Here is a 26,033-nt window from a genome sequence, read left to right as displayed (position 1 = left end):
TCTTCCCAAGGCTAAGCAAGCACAGTTGCTTAACTCGTCTATGAGCATATTTCAAAATAAGCTAGAAACAGAAACCATGAGGAGAGTTGGATTGGTCCACCTCCCTCCCTCCTGGAAATTAGGGCCAACTTGTGACATTGTTTTCTATTTTGTTACTAGAGTACATTTCACAATTGGTATAAACTATTAGACCTGAGGTATTGGTAAACAGCCCCAGCCATTCCAAAGCAAGCAAGCCGAGATTGAAAGAGTGTAAGTGACTTGACCAAGATCAAACAGTGGGAAAATCAGGAGAACCTAGTTCTCCCCATTTCTTTTTTTAAGATTTTATTTATTCATGAGAGACACATAGAGAGGCAGAGACATAGGCAGAGGGAGAAGCAGGCCCCCTGTGAGAAGCCTGATGTGGGACTCAAACCCAAGACTCCAGGATCATGCCCTGAGCCGAAGGCAGATAGATGCTCAACTGCTGAGCCACCCAGGCGGCCCTCCCAATTTCTTATCCAGTGTTAATTATGGTTCCTTTGTGGGTTCTTAGGCAGGTGAAACCAAGTCTTGGTGTGCTGTTCGCAGGAATTTGAACTGATTGGACTCTCAGGGTTTGTTACAAGTTTGATTGATTCGGGGATGCCTGGGTGGCTCAGTGGTTGAGCATCTGCCTTCAGCTCAGGGCGCGATCCCGGGATCTGGATGAGTCCCACATCAGGCTCCCCGCAGGGAGCCTGCTTCTCCCTCTGCCTGTGTCTCTGCCTCTCTCTCTCTCTCTCTCTCTCTCTCTCTCTCTCTGTGAGTGTGTGTGTCTCTCATGAATAAATAAATAAAATCTTAAAAAAAAGTTTGATTGATTCAGAAAACATGAAGTGTTTTTTCTGTTTCAAGTTGTTTCTTTCAAAGTGTTAGCATTTTGTTTTGTTTGGGGTTTAGCAAATTAACATTGTTTCTTCCCATTTTAGGTTCATAGTTGGATTCAAGTTTTTGTTCTTTGAAATCTTCCACTGGGATTTTTGTTTTTGACAAAAACACTCAGAATCTAAGGTGGTTAACAATGGGAATTCATTTGAAAAGGCCAGTCAGGCTTGGTGATGGCTGCTGAGAAGCAGCTCCAGTGGTTTAGGGAACCATTAGTGTTTATATTCTGGAGCTTGAAATCAAGATAATGAAAACATTGCAATGGTTATTGGTATATATGTTTGTGTGTTTGTTTTTATCGGGATGCTCTGACGCTTTCATTTCCATTCTTGCTAATCTGGGTTGAAATATGCTGTCAGTCATGTTCTTGATATGATCCTCATCTTTTGATTGTGGGAAAGAAGTGAACAAAACATTATCTTCTTGTACTTTTCCCTTTACTTTGAATGGCCCTACTGAGGAACTTAGGGAATATGAATTTCAAGCTTAAATGTATGGAAGAGTTCAGTTGCAATGCCCAAAGGCAGAACAGCGTGACTCTGAAATACAGTCTTTGTTCCTTTCTTACCAGTGTGGTTTTAAAAATCTCAGGCAAGCCTCCTTTGCCAAACCTGAAATTGGGCTGACACTTTTGTTAGTGGCCAGCTATGCCAAAGGTAGGGCTATGGCGGGGTGGGGGTGGGGGGTTGCAGTGATGAGAACTCTGGAGAACTGTATCCCACCTGCCTGACTTTCCACATGCCAAATGAAAGTGAGTTCTGGTGCAAGGGCTGTCAGTGCTTTTTCAAGCTGTTGACTATTTACCTAAGCATTTGGAAGGCTAGGATAGCAGCTGTGGTGGTAAAAAGCTATTCCCAATACTTCAAAAGGCAAGTACTTTCTAGGAGGTGAGGTCTTGGGTGATTCCAGCTGATGTGTTTCTGCTTAGAGAAAAAAAGCTCTCATTTCAGATTCATTTGCTCTCCTTACCTCCTCTCTCTTGCCCCCCTTCTTTTCTCCTCCCCTCCCAGCCCTGTCCTCTCCTTCCCTCTTTTAATGATTTTTACTCCCTCTTAGCTACCAGTCACCAAACTCTTTGTGATTCATCTTATCCATTTTTCCCATTGACTTAACATAGATTTTGGATACATATTTTACTGGCATTTTCAGTATTGGCAATGACATTCAAAGGGACAATTAGAGAAAGTTTTCTTTCTTCTCTTAGATAGTGGGCTCGGCACTTGTTTGAGGACACAGATGGCATTAGAAGGGGCCAAGGGGAGCTGACATCTGATATTTCTGCTATAGCTCCCACTTTTTTTGGCTGCTTCAGATTTGGCCCATGTGGACAGACACACACTTGGGTAACCACCATACAGATGGAAATCAGGACATGTGGGATTTGGCTGAACCAAAGGTCCCCAAACATTGCCTGGATCATTTAGTGCCCCAGGTGTGGCCACCCCAGGACTTCATGTGCTAAAATTGTGTCCCAGCTTAAGCCAGCTGGTCACTGTATATATAGTATCAAGGCAGTTTGGAGCCTCATAAAACATGACTTTGGATTTTTACCTTGTGGATTTAGACTTAGCTAATCAACATGAATTCTTCCACACATACTAGGCAGTGAGGATATACCAAATTAATAGAAAGATTTAACAGAAGTTGATGTTCATGTCCTGTAGCTTGCATTCTAGATGGGACATAATACTAGGCCATATGAAAACAAATGAACTGACTTTCCAGAAAGGAAAGAAGGAATTAAAGGGCTTCAGTTTCTTTAATAAACTTTGATGTATTATGTATCAGATTTAAAATTTTTTCCTTTAAAACAATTTCCCTTCTGTGGCATTTTAAGAGCAAACAGTGCTTCCTTCCAACTTTAAAATTGGAAGAATTGAGAATTCTTTTCACAAAATTATATTGGCTCTTTCTTTTTATTTTTCTTATGTGATAAAGGTGCTTGACTTCAGCCATTTAGGCCGGATTTGTTTCAGAGTATAACAATAATAATTCCATACAATTTTATAGCCTTTTACAATTTAAAAAGGGATTTTCACATCTGTTACCTCATTAGCTCTTCATAGCAATCCTCTGAAGCAGTCAGGATAGGTACTACTGTGTCCAATTTGTAAACAAGGAAACTTAAGCTCAGAGAAATTAAGTGACTTGTCTAAGGTAATACAGCTAGAAAGTTATAGAACTGGAGCCTGAATCCAGGTTTCCTGATACCCAGCTCCAGTATTCCTTCAATTGTGTCCTGTTTTGTTTCTAAGCGACTGTTTCCTTTTTGTTTCTTACTCATGACTAATCTTCAAATTGGTCTAAATAATGGGCTTCAGTTTAGCAGATGAGTAAAACTGAAGCATTAATAGGCAAAGTGCCTTCTTAAGGTCATCTATGGAGAGAGTCTTGCATATAGTTCTTAGCTTTTCATCTTGACTTTAACTGAACTATTTTTTGGTATATGTAGATTGTTTTCCAGTTTTAAATATATGCACAATAGTTGTGTGATCTAGTGATTATAGCTGTGAAAGCTGCACCTGGGGAATGGGACTAGGGATGAAAAGTTGGCTTAAAATAATTAGCTTCTTGCCTTTTTGTTAAGAGATGTCATGTTTGATATAATTTAATTTCTTCATACTTCCTTTGCTTCCAGCCTTTTAAATATAATTCTTTGGGGGAAATTAGCAAATATTCATTTTGAATGTTGATTTCTCAGGAACAAGAGTAGCTAGAGGAAAGAGAAAGCAGAGGGGTGACTTTTCATGGTCTATAAGAGTGGGGAAACATTATTTCGTTTGGAGCTGTGAGCTAAGATTTCTTCTAAGGCATGCAAATTGTAAAGTTCTGATTTGTCAACTGCATGCTGTTTCTTTAGGCACTGATGTATGAAATCCCGAACGAATTCTCCGATGAACATACTGCTAATTGCTTCTCCACCTGCTCTCCAACCTCCTCCTCCCCACCCCCTCCACTCCCAATTCAGCCTATAAGTGTCCGTCATTGGAGATGGATGGTGACACATGCAGTAATAGCAATTCATAAAAGCCAGTTCCAGCCCTTGTCTTCAAGGCTCCTGGATTTTCCACTGCCTGCTTTTGTGTAAGTGAAGTGGATGGAAGTGCTACTGGCATCAGAATCCACCTCCCTATGCTCCGTTGCTAGAGCTCAGTTGCTCGGCTGGAGCTGAGCTAAACAGAAGCATCAGATCTAAGCTGAATTGTAACTGTTTTTTTTTTCCTCAATGTGGGGGTGGGTTAGGGGTAGTGTGTAGTGGGGTTTGGGGTTCTTTGGCTTTTCTTTTTGTGGAAAGAAGAGGGTAAGGGGAGAATAACTCACGGTAGGATACAACGTGAAACAGTTCCCTGAAGAGTGTCACGATGTTCCTGGTACAATATACAGGTATAGTATGTTTTATTTTATCTGAAATTTCCCTTTTGTTTCAAAGTGCATTCCTCTCTTATTTTGCCTCCAGTTTAACTGTACTGAAGGACAAATAAGGTTCTAATGAGCTAAACAAAACAGCTGCACTAAACATGCCTGCCCCTTGCTATAATGTTTATAGCAGATTGCTATGTAAAATCTGGGGTTTCTGTTAAATTGATAGTCCTGATCCCTTAATTGTGCTTGCTTCTCTGCTGTATTCTTGTGTTGAATTTCTCAAGTCTTATGTCTGCAACTGGTAATGCAATATAGCCTAGAGTGTTTGCACAGAAGACACAGTGCTTTGGAAGCAAAAAGCAATTTTTAAACACTTAGTGTGTTGTTTTTCTCTTGAGTTTATTAACTCTCATATTTGTCAATTGGTTGTCTAGATTTGGGATATAGTTAAGAGAAGGGAAACTTCAAATAGGAAGCATTCCAGAACACATTTATTTTGGTAAATTTATTTTTATTTCATTATTTAACCAGATTGATGAACATTATATATTATTGTTGTTTGTTCTCCTGGTAGAAAAAAAAGTGCTGGAAACAGCAAGGCTAAAAATGCCAGCAGCAAATCATTTTGTATTGTAAAATATCATTGGACCGGAAGTGTTCCTTAAGTATTCTCTTAAGCTTTTAAAAACATATTGATCTATAATAATGAAGAACTTGAAGACTGATCAGACATTGGTGAATGTTGTTTAAAAGACTTCTTATACAGCAGTTAGATAAGATCTGTCCAAACAAAAAAAACCTTGAGAAAGTTTCAATTTCCTGCTGAACAGAACATAAGCTTAGTTCCTACAACTATATGTTTTGATAAGTTTAAATATTATTTATTGTTAAGGACTCTCACTTCCATTCATGCTTTATTGTCCTTAAAATACTGTGCTCCTGTACTTAAGAGCTAAAAGATCATGTTCTGTTTTGATGCGTGGTTTGACAGTTGATTTCGCTCCTCATTAATTGGACAGCATGCAGATGATGTGGAGAAGTGAGTGAGTGACAGTATTTCAAGGTTACGCTGAAGAGCATACAGTGAACCTTAGTGCCTGGACCAACAGCTGCTGAATTGAATTGTCTGCAATTAAAGCAACAGCAGGTTTGTGTAGTCTCCCTGCAGCCCATTTATTTGAATTTATAGCTTCAGTTTCTTCTTTGGTTAGCGGTTGGTTTGTTTCACTAAGTGGTGGAGAGTTGTGCTTGTTGGATGTTTTCTCCATACCCTGATGCATGCTTGACTCCAGAAGAGCTGTCTCTGTACATTTTTAATGTGAGAAGTTCTTATTTTTTCTCTTTGGACTAAAAAGAGAGACTGTCTTGTTTACTACAGAAGCAAATAGATATATTTTCATGGAAAATATTGCTTGGTTCAATAAATAGAGGTTTCTCATAGACCTGTATTACTGGTTTAAATTTCTGGCAGTGAAAAATATTGGACTTTTTTATGCTACTGGATTACTATATCTGAGAAGAACTCCATTCTAATAAAAGTATATATGTTAAAAAGATAGTGATATTATCTCCTTGCCATCTCTCAATTCTAGGGTGACCTAATGAATGATGTCAAACCCAACTAGGTGCCTTTTATGACTGAATTTTATTTGCATGCTAATTATGAATACGTGTTTAATTTCCTCATGGTTTTACTCTATTAAAAAATAACTTCTAATTACAATACAGTTGTCAGTTATTGGTTGATAGTGGATGTAGTGTAAAATATTTACACAGTGATTTCACATATGCTTGCTCAGTTTATCCTCATGACAACCTGGTGTGAGTGCAGTGGCATTATGATCTCCATTTCAGAGGTAAGAAAACTGAGACTTCCAAGATAAGTAATTGGCCTGAAGTCTTAAATCTAACAAGTGGCAGAGCCCAAACTCATAGATTAGATGATCTGATTCAAGAACCTGTGCTTTGTTTCCCCCATATACCAGGCTGCCTCACAGTTGATGGATCCAGGGTAAATTTGACTTAAGCTACTAGTCAAGAAAACTAAATATATTCATTTACTTAAAAAAAGTCTTATTTGATAGAACTCTAGAAATTTTTTCCAAACTGTTTTATTTTAATACATGAGTACTTTCTAGATCAATTTTGCTGATACATAAAGAAACATTCATCTTTTGATTAACTTTACATCAATATGAATGAAGATAGAACCTTGTGAAATTAGGAGGAATTACAATGTCCAATCAAAAACATTAATGTGGAGCATTTTCTTTCTAAAGCTAGTTTGTATTTAATATTCTCAATAAACATATATAGCTGTTTTCATAAAAGTATGTGTATTTTAAAATATACTGGCCATGAATGTGAAGTGCTACATGTTTTCAGATTTGATTATTTTATCCAGATCAACAGAAAAAATATACAGCTAACTCAGTTTCATTCTTTCCTTACTGCTTATCTTATCTACCTATCAAAATAAAATAGACCAGCTTTCTCATCTTCTTAAATTTCCAAATGATTTCTCAATTTTAAATTCAATAGTTTAAAGGGGGAAAAAACATATTTTGTGTCCCATTGAAGAAGGGACTAAAACTATTTAAAACCATGTTATCACTTCATCTGAGCCCATATACTTGAGGAGCTCATAGTAGTTCTCTGGTAAACAGTTTTGAAAACCTCTTCAGAAAACATTCTTTTTTTAACTTTTATTTTATTTTTTTAAAATTTTATTTATTTATTTATGATAGTCATACAGAGAGAGAGAGAGGCAGAGACACAGGCAGAGGGAGAAGCAGGCTCCATGCACTGGGAGCCCGACATGGGATTTGATCCCGGGTCTCCAGGATCGTGTCCTGGGCCAAAGGCAGGCGCCAAACCGCTGCACCACCCAGGGATCCCTTTTTTTTAACTTAAAAAAAAATTTTTTTTATTGGTGTTCAATTTGCCAACATATAGAATAACACCCAGTGCTCATCCCATCAAGTGCCCCCCTCAGTGCCCGTCACCCAGTCACCCCCACCCCCCACCCACCACCCCTAGTTCGTATTCAGGAAACATTCTTGAAGCCATCATTCTTGGCTCTGGATTTATTAGACTATGCCATATAGTCGAGAAATGACTGGATGCTCATGCCGTAGACCACTCTTCTTTAGCATTTGACAATGAATATTTGAGAGTGTTGTCAAGAAAATGAACCAGAGATAGGGCCAGTATTGTTAGGATCTATCTGTGAGACTCTTGGTAAAATGTTAATGGATATATTGTTTCAGAGACTATGTAATTGGAATTTACCCTTATCTAAGATGATATCTTTATACTTTAACATATCTTTAGGTAAAGCTTTTCTTATGTTGTTCCTTGATAGAAAAAAGGAAAAGAGGTTTATGTAAAGCTCTTTTTATCATTTTTTAAACTTAAATGGAATTTGACACTTAAAAAACTGCAGGAGGGAACTTGGGGGAATGGGTCAGGGTCAGAGGGAGGGGACCTGGGAACATGGGGTGGGTGATTAGAAGCTACATATCAAACTTGGTTTCAGGTGGCAAATTTTCTATGCAATTGAAAGCTCTGGCTAACACCCCTCACCCCATTCCTCTTTCTGGGAACAAGCACTCTAAATATAAATTAAAAGGAGCTTATTAGGACTTAAAAAAAATTGTCATTTTCTGATTGGAGAAAGAAAAAGTCTTTCATCTGCAAAACAATCATTTTTTCCCTAGGTTCTTTGAGGCCAAGAGAAATTAGAGAGGGAGTAGAGTTCTAGGTTCTTGCGTTCAGGGAGCTGAAGTTGATTGATGGATTTTTCCCTTCAGTACATCTTTGAGTATGAAGCCAGGTCTTCTGGATGGGAGTATGAGAGCTAGTGTACACCAGCCAGTGGTGTGCTGGAGCTGGCTTGCGCTAGCTTATGTAAGGGGATGACTGGGATCACTAAGAATATCTGCAAATTTAAAAACTTACTCATATCTGTCTTTTCCCAAAAGCACTAAAGGTACTCATTATGTGTAGTAGTTAAGGTGTGCTGTCTATGCAGGATGGTATATTGCAGATGCCTTTTGGTTTGCTAAACTATACTGATTCCCATACCTTGGTACAGCACTAATGCCTTTGAGGGTTGTTGTACCTAGCACAATTAAGTATGTCCCCTATATATACACATGATAATAATAGCTAACATTTATTGAGTGCCTACTATGTACCAGACCATGTTATAAATACTTTATATGTATGAACTCATCAACTTTCACAGCATTCCAATGAGGTAGGTAGTAGTATCTCCATTTTAAGGGTAGGAAAACTGAGACTTAGAGTTTAAGTAACCTGCCTACCAGGCCAAACAATTACTAAGTAGCAGAACCAGGATTCCAACACAGGAAGTCTGTCTCCAGAACCTGTGCCTTTAACTACTATGCAATATGTTCTGTATCTTTAAGGGCACTTCACTGAAGAAGCTGTTTGCCATTGGTGTGCCACCCATAGCAGATATCTCATTGTCTGTGCTTTTGGAAGAAATAGAAAGTATAGAGCTGTCTTTCTGCTTACCTGACTGTGGAGAATTCTGCTTTCTTCTGACTTTCATTGCTGGTCCTCTATTGCCAGAGTTGTGGTGGATCATTGCATCTCCAGCATCTTCTAAATACTGCTTCTAGACATGCTCTTTCGTCAGATGTTCAACTAAAACAAAATCTCGTATTCTATTGCTTCTCTCTTGATTCCCAGCTTTTTGCAAGCACAAACATTGCCAACCAGGGTGCAATTTTTGTTCCATGCAGCCAAATGACCAAATCATAGGACATCTTCCCTGCATCTACTCTCACTCCATTTTATGCCTAGCTGTTGGGAGTGTTCTTCCTAAATGTAGATCTTGTCATATCACCTTTCTCCTCAAGCACCTACAGGCTTTGATGGTAGTGTTTTTTGTTTTTTTCCAAACAGCCCCTCAGGACCATTCATGGTCTTGTCCCAGAAACCCAGAACTCATTTATCAACTACATAACTTTCTCTAAACCTTGTTCACTAGCCACTCTAGACCACTTCTGGGTCATGAGGTACACCTCAAAAGTTCAAGCTCATGTGCTTTCACCTCTTGCCATTCTCTACATTTTAACTACCATTCTTCCACATCTCTGACAACCCTAGAGTCACTCAACATTTAAAGTTCAGCTCAAATGACACCTGTTCCTATATTATAATACTTGTTTTTGGTCTGTCTTTCCCCACTAGACTGAGCTCTTTGAAGTTAAAAAATTTATTTTAGTAGTCTTTTAGCACCTAGTCTAGTGCCTTGTACATACTTACCACTTACAAGCAATATTTAGGCCTTCAGAAATTGCATCACTAAAGTTTTTCTCCTCTACTGCTAGCTCGGGGTTTAGAGCGGTTTCCAGAGCCTGAGAGTTCCAGAAGCTGAATGGCTAGATAGCTTCTGACCTGCATTCATATTATGGAATATTCTGTCCAGAAGATTTGTTTTGTTTGTAGCATGACTGTCTTGATTTTTTTCTCTGTATTCACCTTTGCTCAGATCTACAATGTCTTGAAAGCTCCTTCTTTCACCTTTGTGGAACACTTTTGTAGAGAGACAAGGGATTGCTATGTATACATATTAATATTTACCCACACAAGAAAATGAATCAGAATGTGTAAATTGATCATTGAAATTTTTGATTCATAATCATAGTGTTTCTCAGAATTTGGTTTAGTGACTACTTGTGTCCGTATTACCTAGGACATAGGTTTTAAATGCAGATTCCTGGATCCCCATCCCAGACCTACTGACTCACTCTCTGAGTTATCTGCATTTATTTTAGCAAACTCCCCAGATGATTATTCTGTACAACTGACTTTTGAGAACCACTGTTCAAAGTCAAAAATAAAATGTTAAATTCTAATCTATATTCTCTGGGAATACAAGTATTAACTACATCATGGGAAAACTGTCATTAAAATGGTTTAATTTTTTTTTGGTCTGACATTGGAAGTCTTAGTCTCCTGATGTCTAACCCAGTGCTGTCCAATAGAACTTTCTGTGACACTGAAGTTTTCTATATCTTCATTGTCCCATATAGCAGCCACTGGCCACATATGGCTTTTGAACACTGAAATGTGACTGCTGCAACTGAGGAACTGAATTTTTAAGTTTAGTTAAATTGAGATTTAAATAGTTATGTGTGACTATTCGATGCAATACTGGAAGTGCAGATCTAGAAAGGTTGGCTATCTAGAATGAATAATTTCCTTAAGGGTCTGGGTGGCTACAGTGATCATTGTATCGGGTGGTAATCAAACAGGAACATCATTTTCTTTGACATACAGGACATTGCATTTCTTTTTAAAAATAGTTTAAAATTGAAAAATGGCCTAAAGTGAGTTATTCTCAGAAATGATTTAACCAATTATGATCTCAATTAAATTTGAAGGAGATCTACACTCTGCATCTCTCATCCGTACTATTTTTCTAATCATATTGGTTTGCTATTGAGAGCTGGCTGATAAGCCCTGATTTCTGAGCTTGGGATAAGAAGGTTGAATTAATCAGAGGAAAGAGCTCCTGGCTTCAGTGTTTAGGTCATAGTTACTTTCAGACATTTTAGCTCTCATAGACCCTTTAACCATTCTCTTTTGAATTGATCAGCCCCTTAGCCACTCATTACTCATTACTTTTCGGCTTCCATTTCTTTTCCTGACAAATCTTCCTTGAACCAGTATATACCCCTTTCAGCATGATTTCATTATTTAGATAGCATTAAGACTTTGGAAGAATTTGAATCAGAAATGTATTGTAATGTCTACATAAAGAGACATAAATCAAGGTACCCTGTTTTATTGTGTGGAGTTCATCATGTGTATTATTTGTACTTTGGTGGCTTTCTAAAATGAACTGAGTGTCAGAATCGATGGTTTTGGAAAAAAACGTGTAGGTAAAATAATGTCCTTGACTGTTGCTATCTGTGGCAAGTATATGATAAATAATTATGCCTGCCTGAACTGCCACTGTTGCCTGTATTCTCTGTACTCTTCAGTTGCTAAAAATTTTAGCACATCCTGAAATGTCCTTTTCTCCCTTCACATTCTTTACTCACTTTGGCTCTGCTTTCTATTTTCAGTGGACAGCAGACCACCCCACCCCACCCCACCCCCACTCTTTTTGTACCATTCAGACTCACTCCCAGAATCTATTGTTGTATCCAGCCTCACTGAACTGCCTGGAGGAGTTCAAACCTGGTGTTTTAAAGTGCCACTCAGGGCCACCCTTGAGCACTCTGTAAATAGGTTCTTTTGTTTTGAGAACTAAAGAGATAGTATCATAGCTACAGTTTTGAGAAATGCATAAAGACAAAACCCATTTGGCACTAAAGAAACTGTTTAACCCCTTGCCTCTCCCTTCCCTCTAGCTGACAAACTGCATATGTAATTTTCAGTGACATTTTTACTTTATTTAGGAAGCCAGATATTTCTGCTTTCAGTGAAAAAGTTTACTCTGATCAGGACCCTTCATAATTCAAGCCAGGGTGGAGAAGGAAGCAAATATAATTTAAAGGTGTATTATAGAACTGTGCTAGGAGCTTTACATAAGTTATTTCATTTAATCCTCATTAGCACTCTAAATAAATGTTTGTATGCCTTACCCAAAGCTGAATATACCACTAACTTGTCTCCAGCTCTGTGCCTAGACTCCAAAGCCTGCATTCCCACAGCTTTTTTACTTATACACGAACTTAGGAATGGTTGTCTTTCCTATTGTGGAGAGAGAGAGAGAGAGAGAGGGAGACAGAGAGAAGGTTCTCAGCACTAGGGTGTTTCCTCACAAAAATCCCAGATCAGTGTAAAGTGAGAGAATGTAAAGAAAACATTCCCTGTGTTAACTCTCTACCAAATAGGAATTGGAATGTATCCAGTTAAAGCTTCTGATGAAGAGGTTGTAAAGAAAGCCTTAAATTCTTTTTACATTCTACTCACTGCCACTCCCATCTGCTATGCTAAATTACTAACTCTTGCTGCTAAATATGGTTGGCAGTTTCCCAAACACTGCCCTTTGGTTTGGAGGCGGAGCCAGAACCGCAAAGAACTACAACTCTAATATGCCTTCCTGAGTCCTACAAATTTTCCCAGCTTATTCAGTGGAAATTGTACAATTTGGATTCACCTAAACTTTTGATAAGGACTGTGAAGAATATCAATAATTGTGACAGTCCATATTTAATAAAAATTACGATAATCGCAAGTAAGTCAGACTATTCTGGAAAAGCTTTTTGGGTGGCATATTAAATTTTTTCTTGGTTGTAAATGTCATACAAAGATCATCAAAAATAAATTTGATTCATGCTTTTAAAAGTCTACAGGTGATAGGAGATAGTAAACTATTTTAAGAGCGCAATATGATCTGGCATTTAAAAAACCAATATGGTTTTGAGTAACTGACATGGATATAGAGAAATAACTTCTTAGGGCAAAGTGGCGAGAATCCCTTTTTAATTGGTAATAAGACTATACCCAAGTTTCCATTCTCTGAAATTGAGATGCTTGAAATGGAAAAGAGCAATTTAAATGTTTAAAGGATCCAAGGAAAGTGGTTTATAATGGTGAGATACAAAGTAAATACAATAAAGATTTCAGCTTAAGTAGTTAGTGAATATTGGCGCTCGTGACTATTTTGAGTGGTGTGAGCAATAAAGAGCACGATCTGGCAGAAAAAGGGATAAACACAGACAGAAATATGACCATTGGAGAAATGAGCCTGGGATTCCAGGAGTATCTTTCCCCCTCCCAAATAGCATTCCCTGAGTGCCCTCCTCTCGGGCCTCATGAGGCTTTTAACCAGAAGGGAAAGACATGGTCTGGAGAGAAAGGGTCTGAAGGACTTGAAGTGACAAGGGCATAATTGTTTTGTTAAACATTTACAGTTGTTTAAAATAAAAAGAACTCCCACCTAGCACAAACTCTCCAGAACTTTTCTTTGCTGGCTTCGCATCAAGACCAGATGAAGCACAAGCTGTAGAGAAGAACCTCACTCTAACATGGAATATGATCTAAGGCACTGCCCTTCTTGGAACTTCTCCATGGGGATTTATTACTGGAAGTAACAGAAAGGCTATGTTAGAGCATTAGGACACAGTTCCAAGGCATGAACCCTAAGGTTGGGATTTATAGTGCAGCTCTGGTGTACTAGCTGGACAATGAGCACAATTTTGCTGCAGATGTTTTCCATTTGAGATTTTAGGTATAGGGCTTTTGTGTATGCCTAAGATATCAATGAGCCAGGATAAGTCAGGATTACTCACTTAGCTGGTACTGACTATGGGTTGCCTGTACTTTAGCAGTCCAATGAGGAAGGTACTTGACTTGAAGCTGTTTAGCCATTTCTGATCCTCACGTCGCTATTGGTAAGCTGCCCCTTACAGGATATTAAACTGCCCCTTGCTGTTATGAAACAGATGATGGATAAGCAGCTTTTCTCACTGTATCTAAACTTTTCTTCTTCAGTATAGATTCATTCCAACTAGTTGTAAAGTGTAAAGTGGAGTAAAGGACTGCTACCCCATGAGGTTTTAAATCTAGATCATAATGGACCACCCAACAAATGATTCTACTTCATGATCCCAAGTTAAAGTTATTCACAGAGAGAAAAAGCATTGTAGAATGGAGTGCCAGTTTCTTATGACATTTGTGGATTTAGGCCAAAATATTTGAATCTTTCAGCCAAGAGGTTCATTCTGGAGCTTGAGAAGCAACTTGTAAAAATAAGCAGCCTGCATATTCTATATCTGATGAAAGGACAAAGGATGGTAGCAAGAGAAAAGACAGTCCAGAATTATTTGTATTTATTAACTATTATCAGTATTAAGTACAACATAGGACCCTATTCTTATTAATATTTATGAAATGCTACCCTTAAAGCTATAGACTACAAAAAGAATAATCCAGTAGATGGTCCATTGCTAAATGATTGAGCCAGAGACAGCATATAAATATTAGAAATGGCCTAGACCACAGCATCAAGTTTTATTATTTCATAAGAAATCACTTTTGGGACTTATGAATCTAGTGGGAATATGTAAGTACTCACTTATTCCTGACTAATGAGGAAATAATTAAGAATGAGAAAAAGGTTTATAGATGAAAGTTTGTAATATATGCACTTTAATAGAATCTTAGGGTTATAAGAAACCATAAAGGCTATTAAGTCACGTCTCCCTCTTTTACCACATACATATACAATCTGTTACATGAAAACATCTACTCCATCTTCAAATGGTCATCCAGTTTATGCTTGGATACTTCCAATAATTTGGCACTTTGCACTATGAGGTAGCACATTTGATCTTTGAATATTGCCAATTATTAAATGTTTGCATACATGAGACAAAATACCTCTTCCTTCAGCATACACCCAATATTCTTACTCAGGCATAGCACTATTCACACAAACTGCAACATAAATTGAACCCTCTGGATTTATATTGTGTGGTGACCCTGACTCTGTTTACCCCTTGGGGCTTACACCAAGCAACCTCACCCTGTTTCCATATAGCAACCCCTCAAATGTTGGAAACAATTATGTGCTTTCCAAGTGACTGATTTTCTTTTAATAGCTTTATTGGGGTATGATTTACATACCATACAATTAACTCATTTTAAGTATATAATTTAATTATCTTTAGCATATTAAGTCCTATGCAACCATCATCAAAAATTCAGTTTTATACCATTTCATTACTCCCCAAATAAATAAATCCTGATCCCCTTAGCCATTATCTCCCTAACTCTCCATTCCCTCCAGTGCTAGACATCTAATCCATCTCTCTATGGATCTGCTTATTCTGGACATTCCATATGAATGGGATCGTGTAAAATATGTGTCCCTTTGCATTTGGCTTCTTTCACTTAGCATATTTTCGAGATTCATGCATGTTGTAGCACATATCAGTACTTCATTCCTTTTTATAACTACACAGTACTCCATTGTATCACTATACCACATTTTGTTTATCTACACATGAGTTGATGGACATTTGGGTCATTTCTACTTGTCAACTGTTGTAAATAATGCTGCTATGAGAATACATGTACAAGTTTTTGTGTGGACATATGTGATCATTTATCTTAGGTATATACCTGGGAGTACATACGTGGTTCATATGGTAACTCTATGTCCAACTTGTTGAGGAACCATTAAAATTGTTTTCCAAAGTGCTTGTGTAATTTTATAACACCACCAAACAATGAATAAGGGTTCCAGTTTGCCCACAATCTTGTCAACAATTATTTTTATCTAATACTAACTAAGGAGCCATTCTAATAGGTGTGAAGTGGTATCTCATGGTTTTGCAAATATTTTCTACCACTCTGTAGACTGCCTCTTCACTTCCATGATTGTATCATTTGCAGTACAAACATTTCTGATTTTATGAGGTCAATTAATCTATTTTTTCTTTTGTTGCTTTATGTTTTGGTGTCATACATAAGAAACCATTGCCTAACTCAAGGTCTCAAAGATTTACTCTGGTGTCTTCTAAGAGTTTTACATTTTTAGCCCTTTTATATGGGTTTGTGAACCATTTTTAGTCCATTGTTGTATACAACGTGAGATCAAGATCCAACTTTATTCTTTTGCATGTGGATATCCAAACATCCCAGCACTACTTGTTGAAAAGACTTTTATTTCTCCATTGTGAGATCTTAGTGCTCTTGTCAAAAATCAGTTGGTGCTAAATATAAGGGTTTACTTTTGGATACTCAATTCTGTTTCATTGTTCTATATGCCCGCCCTTATAACAGTACCACACTGTCTTGATTATTATAGTTTTATAGCAATTTTTGAAGTTGGGAAGTGGGAGTCTTCCAACCCTGTTCTTCTTTTTTTTAAGATTATTTATTTATTTATTCATGAGAGACACAAACACACACACACACACAGAGAGGCAGAGACACAGGCAGAGGGAGAAGCAGGCTCCATGCAGGGAGCCTGACGTGGGACTCAATCCCGGGTCTCCAGGATCAGGCCCTGGGCTGAAGGCGGCGCTAAACTGCTGAGCCACCCGGGTTGCCCTCTGTTCTTCTTTTTTAAGGTTGTTTTGGTTATTCTGGGCCTCTTATATCTCCACTTGAATTTTAGAATCGTTGTGTCAGTTTCTTTAAAAAAAAAAAAAAAAGCCAGTTTGGATTTTGAAAGGGATTGCAATGAATCTATAGAGTGACTGATGTTTTAAAAGGCACAAATGTCATTTAGAATGGGACCCCAGGTGGGGTGGTTCCATATACAATTTCCATATGGCCTTTCTCACTAGCAATATCACTTCAGAACTAAAGCTTATACCTTTTACAACTAATATTTTATTTCTAAAGTAGCCAGAATCCCCATGGTATAAGTAGGTAATATAAGACAACCCAAATTAAGTGTCCTGTTCAGTGACCAGCACATCTCTCACATTCAACTAGGATTATTCCTATCAGAGTGAAGAAATCAAGAAACAAAGTTGAAGGAGAAAATTGGCTAATCAGAGATGATTTCTTTTCATTCAGTCCCCTCCTGGAATGCAGGTGTGTGTGTGTGTGTGTTTCAACATCAGTGTCTGTGTGGGTGCTGAGTGGCTGTGTGTGTGAGTATGCATGTTTCTGTTTTAATCCTTGTGCACAGATGTGCACACATGCATGTATGTGTGCAAATATGTGTGTGTGTTGTTCTTGTGTCTTCTGTTTTGTTTTTGCTTTTGAACTCTAGCAATAGTACCTTTGGATAGTGAAATAGAGTGTTCCAAATAAGCTTTGTGATATTTTATCCTTTTAGCTGAACTTATTGAGGTTTCAGAGTTGCACATGAATCTGACTGTTCCACCTGAAAAAGGGGTTTATAATCTTATCTTTTGTTTCTCTGCTTTTCCCCCTATACTTTATTTGTTCCCTTTGCTTTATACAAATTTCTGCATTTGTTTCTTGGTGATTAAACTGTAGCTCCCTAAGATCTCTATAGTTCAATCTTCCTCCCTATACTGCTGTGATCATCTGTGCTGCCAGCCTTGTGATACTGGTTTATTGACCTTTGTCCTTTCTTCCACCTCTTACTACCAGGGAGTCAGTTCTACAGAGCCTTTCTAATTCCCTCACACCCCATCCCTTATATAGTGCCAAAAGTGCTTCCCAATTACAGATGAAATAGGCCATGACAGAGTATGGAATATAGAAGCTAGTCCTTAAGAATGAAGAGAATTCAGTTTGTATGTTAAAGGTTAGTCAACTAGAAAGCTGGTGTTATATATTTCCTCTAGCTTTTTAAAAGTTTCCCTGCCTTCCTTTTCCTTTCTTTGCTTTTTTTTTCATTTCTCTCATAAGCATGGTGAACAACATGCAGAGGTAGATTGGGAATGAAAGTAGGTAATAGTTGGCAAGTATTATTAAGTCTAAGCCAATGCTGAAATCAAGTACAGAGAGGATATGCCACTTGGGGAAATATCAAAATATCAGGGGCTAGGGAGACATCGTTTGAAAAGATTTCTTGGAGATTATGATATGATCTTCAGTGGCTATTACATCAGCTTGAGGATCACTGAGATAAACAAAAATGACTGCTCTATCATCAATGAGCATTTTACTTTTTATTGGTCTGAAATGACTCTCTGTATCTTAACAATTGCTTTTACCTTACAAAATAAAACAAACAAAAGAACAAATGCTGAAGACAATAGAAAATTACTTAGAACAACTTCACAGATTGTTCACAATGTTTGCAATTTACTATATCTAGGAGCCAAAGGAGGTAAAGAAGCTTTTGTGCTCTCTGCAGTGAATCTGCCTATTTTAAATTCTAGCAGATTATGTGGGGATGGGAACACCACTATCTGAAATGGGCAAAGAGAAGAAAAATGATCTGGGGCCTCTCCTAGCTTCAAAATACATTTTACAAATAATTGTACTAATTAGAGATTTTTTCCTTTTAAGATACCAATGTCCAATGAGAAGGTTAAACCTCAATCATATTTTAGCATCAATTACTTTAAGCAGATATTCAGATCAATTCTTATCTGAGGTTTCTGCCTGAGTAGTAGGCAGGTGTAAGAGAGGTGTGTGCATTTCCTTATCTTTACCTGTTTGATGATATTCTGTGAAAGGACTTTCAAAACACTTCTGTGGTAAAGAACTCAAGTGTTGGGATAGGATGAAGTTGCATGATAAAAATTAATTTTATTCTTAGTTTGTCCTTCTTCTTCACCTTTCTTAATCCTATCCAACCTACCAAACTCAAATTCTACATATCACAGAAAGCCTCCCCTTTTTCTACCAGGCTACATTGATTTCCTCCTTCTCTGAACTGCAACAGTATTTGCTCCCTGTACCACCCAATCCAAAGTTCAATTTGGTATTATATCTCCTCCTATTCTTCAGTGAGTTTCTATGTGTTAATATTGTTCTTCTTCTACAAGACTAGTGATGTATGCATACTGTATGTGACTATCGGAAGGAAATGATTGTAAGTTCTTGAAAGACTATGTGTTTCTTATTCTTTATTATTCTTCATGGCATATAGGATGGTATATTTAGATCCAGGGGAAAAATAAACATAACTATTGTTATAATTGAGATTTTATTTTATACTGTCATTTACCTTAAAACATACATTTGTAAGTGGATGCTATGATTGATATGCTTCCTAAAATGGCATCAGTAACTTGCATAAGCTGGCAGCGTTCTTTCCCTGCTTTGTACTTGCCTTAGTTCATCATGGCCCTGGCCATTCCTAATGGCTAAAGCGTTGATACTGGCTCCTTCTCATAATGAATAGTGAACAATTAGAAATGCTATTTGGTAGCTTCATGAAATAGGATAGGACCATTGAAGAAAATACAATATTTCCCAAATTTTCACATCTGATATATGTGTATCAAATCATCATGTTGTATACATTAAACTTATACAGTGTTGTATGTCAATTATATGTCAGTCTGGGAAAAAAGATCTATACCTAATAATCTCATAGTTGTTTCTTTGTTAAAGTTCTCACTGTAAAAATAGAAAAAAATTTATTTAGACAAAATCATTTTTTTCTTTACATAGACTCAAAAGGAAGAAAAAAAAATACCCTTCTAGAAAGATAGAGTGGCTTTTAATTATCCCTAGCAGTTGCTAGAACAGTAAAACACAGTTGCCATTGGCAGAATGTGTGTTAAAGGGATTTATATATTTTATCATTTCCCCTCTGCTCTTCTTCACCCTTGTACTTCTTCCTTGTAACATCAAGTAGAATACACTGCTGACGATTTTCTCCCTTTCCCCCAGGTTGAAGTTTGAAATTATGAACGCTATATAACGAAATGGTGATTTTTATTCTGTCCTGGTGGTAAAAAGGGATTTGCTGATGTGTAAAATGAGACAAAGATAAATAACAAACAGATGTTCTCACAAAATGTTCATTAAATCCCTGCCTAGTGAAAGATGCTAGATTACATGTGTTCAAACTCTAAATGTGCTAGAGAATAAGGAGCTTTTATACCTTAATGCTTAATTTAGGAAAGACTATATAGCTTTCTCTGTAAAAATCATGGTAATCAGTGACGTATAGTCTCTTCATCATTTCAGAGTGGCTTGTCATGACTGTTTTAAAACTTTTTTTATTGATTTTGACAGTTCCAATTATCCAAACAGACATCACCTTATTGAGAGCTTGTGAAGTGAGTTTAAGTCTCCTGGATTGTAAGGCCTCATATAGGAGTTATCCAACATGTAGAAGTTAAGACTTTTCCTTGGATCATCTCCAAATAACTGTCTGCTGGGGATAGGATAGTGATTATGGGGGAGTAAGGTTGGGAAGGGGGAGCAGGAAAAATACCACCTTCACCTTGTTCCTCTCTTTCATAAAAAGTAGAAATTATAGTTCTTGGCCTAGTATATTGCTAACATCAAGGACTATCTGCTACTGGGAAGCCACTGTTCTGCTGTGCTAAGTGCTAAGCAGGTGTTTATTTCTGGTAAGTTGTAATATGTAGTTGATGTTCCAAAGGTGGGAAGGAATACTCAACTTTACCTGGGGAAGAGGATAGCCCGAGAAAGTAAGTTCAAAGATAATATTTAATCTGAATCTTGAAAGATTGAAGAAATTCACTAGAAAATCAAACAAAAACATTTCAACCAGAATGAATAGCATATGCAAAGACACAAAATCCTGAAATGATGTGAGAAACTTTAGATGAACTTCTAATGATTTGGTTTGATTTTGTGTTTCAGTTTCTTCATCTGTAAGTTGGGCTTAATAATGACACCTGTCTTATATGGTTATAAGGACTAATGAGTTAATATATGTAATTTGGAACAGTGCCTGGCATATAAGAAGTGATTTATAAGTCTTAGCTCTTATCATAATATTGAGAGTTGGAGTTTGGTATTTGGATAAGAAAGTGGATAAAAAAAAAAAAGTGGATAAAAGCTAAATTGAAGTAGTAAGTAGAAGGGAGGAGATTATAGATTAACACTTTGCTAAAGGATGTATATATTTTTTCTTATAGTTAATTAGAAACTATTATGGAGTTTTAAGCTGGGATTTTAAATAAGTGGCCAGATTTTCATTTTAGATCACTCTGTCTGCCTTTTGAAATATCTGGATCAGGCAGGGAGGCAAATTATTTGTGGGGAAATTGGAGCCAGAGGGATCAGTTATAAGACTATTGCAATAGTCTACAAAAAAGATGATGGATGACCTAAATTAGAAGAATGGCAGTGGAAGTGGAAAGACAGGTGCAAATTCAGGAGCTATTTTATTGGGTATCACAGACTGGCAACTGACAAATATGTTTTGTTTGGCCTCTGAAGTGCCTGAATTTGAATGCTTTTATGTATTTATGTGTTTATTTATTTATCAAGTAGGCTCCATGCCGGAGCCCAACACAGGGTTTGAACTCATGATCCTGAGATCAAGACCCTAGCTGAGATCAAGAATCGGATGCATAAATGACGCAGCCACCCAGGCGCCCCAAATTTGAATGCCTTTAAATGAAGCATACATTCTCTAGTTTGGCTTAGGCTTTGTTACTCCTTATTATATTATAATATTGATGTTATTTGGCCCTTTATGGGTGAAGGAGACAGAGGAGTTAAGGATGACTAGATTGGATGACTGGATGAACAAAGGTACCTTCAGCCTAGATTGGGAATTCAGTATTATGAAAGAATTTGAGAGAAAACATGAATTGTGTTTTGAGTACATTATGTTGGAGGTATCTACAGGATATTAATCAGAAATACATTATCTGTGGGTGAGGAGATGTCTGCATTAAAGTTATAGATTTGAGGAAATCATTAGTTTATTAGGTGGTAGCTGAAACCTGAAAGGTTTAGGCAGATGATGTCACTCATCGAATATATTTAGAATGCTAAAAGAATAGGACTACACTCAACAAGAAACCAGTGAAGTGACCAGAGGGTAATACTAAGGAGCAAAGAGCTCCAGGCATAGGATAAACCTCCAAATATATACTCCTAGTGTAGATTCAGTTGTAGGTTCATAGTATAGAACCACTTTGAGTGGTTTTCAACATGTGGTACATGGACCCATGGGCTCCTCAAGACTTTCAAGGAGTATGAGAAGTCAAAAACTATCTTCACAGTAATTCTAAGATGTTATTTGCTTTCCTTTAAGTTGACATTTTCACTGCTGGTCCAAGAGCGATGGTGGGTAAAACTGCTAGTGTCTTAGCAGAAATCAAGGGACTAGCAAATTATGCTAGTTAGTAATTTTATTCTTTACCACTACACACTCATAGTTAAATCATTTTCACTTAATAACGTCCTTGATAAACCAGTGAATATTCTAATTTTTAAAAATCTTGACCCTTGTATACATCTTTTTAAAACAGCTTTATTGAGGTATAATTGATATACAATGAACTGCATGTATTTAATGTGCACAATTTGATGAGTACATATCTTTGTAATAATGTACCAAAATGGAAGGTATATATAAAGCACGTCTGATACATATTTAAGTATGATAATGTCTCCAGGTAAAGCACTTGCATGATTGAGTTGCAAACTGAACTAGCAGCTTTCTACACAGAACTCCAATTTTACTTGAAAGAACAACTAACAAACTATGGTTATGCAGACTTGGGTATCTGCCAGCCATTTTCTCAAAAATAAAGCCCAGCACTTTAAGGAAAATAGCTGACAGTATTTGTTGTCAACAATAAAATTTAAGCTTTCAAGTGAAAATGAGAATTTTGGAACAGTTGTATCTGCCACCATAAGCTTGAGAGCTCCCCAATATTATAGCTTTTTCTGATAAGATCAGCAGTGACATCACTAAGGTAATTTTTAAACTATTATATAATGAAATGTGTCAGCATTTGGAAGATCTGCAGAACTTAGTGAAACAATATTTGTCAAATGATCAATGCAGGATGTAAAAACATGCCTGAGTAAAAGATCCATAAAGTATAAGACTGGAATTTAAACAGTAGATTTTAATATAACAAATTCTAAAAAGTTCATTAATATGGATTCAGATTCCTCATTGAATTTATTATAAGAAAACTACCACTGTCAAATTTTGGTGTAGTATTAGAGATGAATATCTACAATTATCTGAAAAGACTATTGAACTACTCCTCCATTTTCCAATTAAATATTTACCTGAGGCCAGATTTTCTTCAGATACTTTAACCAAAGAATATATCACAACAGATTGAATGCAGACATAGGCATAAGAATCCAGCTGTCTTCTAATAAACTCTCTTTATAAAGCTGTGCAAATTTGTAAAACAATGCCATTATTCTCATTGTTTTTATTTTTTTTGAAAATATGGTTATTTTTCATACCCATGTTATTTGTTAACATGTATTAGATTTATTGTTATACTTATTTTTTATTTTATTTATTTTTTATTTATTTTTATATTTATTTTTTAAAGATTTATTTATTTATCCATGAGAGACACACACACACACACACACAGAGGCAGAGACGTAGGCAGAGGGAGAAGCAGGCTCCTTGTACAGAGCCTGATGTGGGACTCAATCCCGGATCCAGAGATCATGCCTGAGCTGAAGGCAGACGCTCAATCGCTGAGCCACTCAGATGTCCCAGATTTACTGTTATATTTAAATGAATAAATCAATACTTTAAAAATATTACGGTTATAATTTCTAATATAGTAGGCATTAATAGATATAACCTATAAAATCGAAGACTTTGAGATTTTCAATATTTTTTAAAAGTATAAAGGGATCTCAATACCAACAAGTTTTGGAACTGCTGTTGCGGACTACTGAAAAAAGTGGTGGGAGCTATAAATAGCAACACATAGCCTGGACTGCTACAGGGAAACTGAGATCATGAAAAAAACAATATGGAAAAATATGGCTAGGTGCCAAAGCAGGTGGCATAGACTGTAGGCACTAACCAAGGAAAAAGAAGAATGTGAACTGAAGTGGTAAGGGATTTGTTGGAATGGGAGACCTGGGCATACGTAGGACTTGTCAAACAAGAGTGGAGAAGACTCTCCAAGTTTGACAATCACCATGAGCCAAGTCCTTGAGGCCAAAATAAGCATAATTTGCTCTAGGAACAGTAGGAGACCGCCTTGACTGGAGTAAATAATTTACATTGGTGAATAGCAAGAAATTAGTTGAATAATATAGACTAGAGTAGATTATGGAAGGCTTTAAATGTCAGGGTGAGGAATTTTGATTTTATGGACAATGAGAAACTGTTAAAGATTTGTGGTTTAGGATGGTGACATGATGAAAGTGATATTTCATGAAAATTAATCTAGAAGTAGAGTAAGAGAGATTAGAAATAGAAAGACTACAAATCAATTAGGACAATATTGTAGTCATCCATGCATGAAGCGATGAGGACCTAGTTGTGGGAATGGAAAGTAAATAATGGATACAAGAGATATTGTAAAAGCAAAATGAATAGGACTTGATTGATTAGAAAGAGGAGATTAATTTTGAGACTGGATGACTGAGAGAATAGTGTTGTCATTGATGGAATATAAAAGAGCATAGAGAGACCCATTTTAAGTAGTTGGTGATGACTAGGTAATTAACTTGTTTGTTGAAAGTGTGGGATCATCCTAATGAAAATATGTATGCAAAGGGAGTCCCTAAATAGGAAGTTGGATGAGAAGTATAGAATTGAGAGACTGTATTAGAGATGATTATTGGGTTTGAGGAGATGAAATGAGTTTTCTGAGGAAACAAATTATATAAATCAGAAGCCAAGGAACTAAGATGTGTGATCTAAAACTATTAGGTTTTGATAGGGAATCAGTGAAGAAGACTGAAGAAACAATCAAAAACTATTAGGAGAACAGAATAATATCAGATTGCAGAAGCCAAGGTAGGAAAGAATCAAGAAGGAGATGGAAATCCACCATTTCAGATTCCATAGAGAATATATAATATATAATGTAACCTCTGTGAAAGCAGGGCTCTTTGTATTCTATGTTCTACTCAATGATGTTTCCTAAGTGTCTCGAATTATACTTGGCACATAGTATATGATGAATAAATAAATGATTGCACTTGGCTACTACTGCTAAAAGTTTTGCAAACTTTTAATATATAGTTTTTAAAAGTTTTGCAAACTTATAAATATAAGCATATCAGAGGAAAATAATTAATGAGCAGTATCTTCAGATACAAACCTCCGTAGATATATTGATTCTATTTGCTTATCAAGCAGTGTTATTGGAAGCTAGCAGAGTGTTGTTTAAATGCACAATAGAGAAAAAAAAATGCACAATAGAAATGGAGGTGGATTGTTTAGCTACTGACTTGCATGTGAGGCAGCCTGAAAGAGGTAGATGATGTATGTCTATTTGCATAACTCCACAGACTGAAACACATCTGGTACCTTACCCTCCAGTCCTGTTAGGCTGTTAGGCTGTGCTATTCATCTGTATAGGATATATTCCTTTGCTGGTGGTGTCTGATGCAGTAATCCTTCATTGAAATGCATAATCACTTTAGAATTTAAACAGTACCATAGCCATTATGAAATTTGATTTTATCTTACATTTATTTTGGTATTCATTTGTAAGTTTTAGTTGCACGTCTTTCCAAAGCTCAGTGCTTTGGTTGGGTTGAAAAGACTATGTCCAATTTGCTGGTTAAAGTATTTTCTTTTGTTTCAGTTTTGGCGTGAGTTGCCATAGTGAACACTGGAGAAATATAGGTGAATTTACTGGAGGAAACAAATTATTTGACATTCATGGATTTCCTCACAGATGAGTTATATAGCAATGACTGGGTTTTAAGTTTGGATTTTGGTATTAGTTATTATTAACTGCTCTGTAACAAAATTATCCCCAAACCTAGCATGTTAAATAGCAAACATTATCTGACAATTTCTCTGGGTCAGGAATCTAGACATAGTTTAACTGTATGCCTCTGGATCAAGATTTCTAAGGAGGCTGCATTCAAGCTATTAGCTGAGGCTGCAATCTCATCTGATGGCTTGAATGGGTGGAGGGGGTTTGCTTTCAATCTTACGTGCATATTTTTTGGTATACCTCAGGTCCGTGCCATGTGGGCTGCTCCACAGGGCTGTCCCATGACACAGCAACTGGCTACCCCAGAGAGTGATTCAAGAGATTGAGGAGGAATGCCCAAGACAGAAGCCAGTATCATTTTATAACCTAATCTCAGATGTGACATTCCATCACTTCAGCATATTATAATTGTTAGAAATAAGTCAATACATCCAGACCTCTTTCAAGGGGAGGAGATTAGTGGTTTGTGAATACCAGGAGGCTGAGATCATTGGGGAC

General features: G+C 36.9%; 1 protein-coding gene across 17 annotated transcripts in view; it reads left to right on the top strand.

Annotated features, from left to right (window-relative positions):
- The window catches only part of ENOX2 (ecto-NOX disulfide-thiol exchanger 2), a 263,263-nt gene that overhangs the window by 12,126 nt on the left and 225,104 nt on the right, over nucleotides 1–26,033 (top strand). For 2 of the 17 annotated variants that reach the window (XM_041740639.1, XM_041740638.1), the window contains exon 3: nucleotides 5,292–5,419. The exons of 14 other annotated variants lie outside the window; for them this stretch is intronic. The gene's annotated coding sequence lies outside the window, so the exon portion shown is untranslated. Of the gene's footprint in view, nucleotides 1–4,206; nucleotides 4,294–5,291; nucleotides 5,420–26,033 lie in introns of those variants that run through there. One more of the 17 variants, XM_041740643.1, reaches the window with a different exon arrangement.

The sequence above is a fragment of the Vulpes lagopus genome, chromosome X, assembly GCF_018345385.1.
Source record: "Vulpes lagopus strain Blue_001 chromosome X, ASM1834538v1, whole genome shotgun sequence".
In the NCBI taxonomy this organism is placed as follows: Eukaryota; Metazoa; Chordata; class Mammalia; order Carnivora; family Canidae; genus Vulpes; species Vulpes lagopus.
Note: the sequence above shows the minus strand (reverse complement) of the source record. Positions and strands in the feature narration are given on the sequence as shown.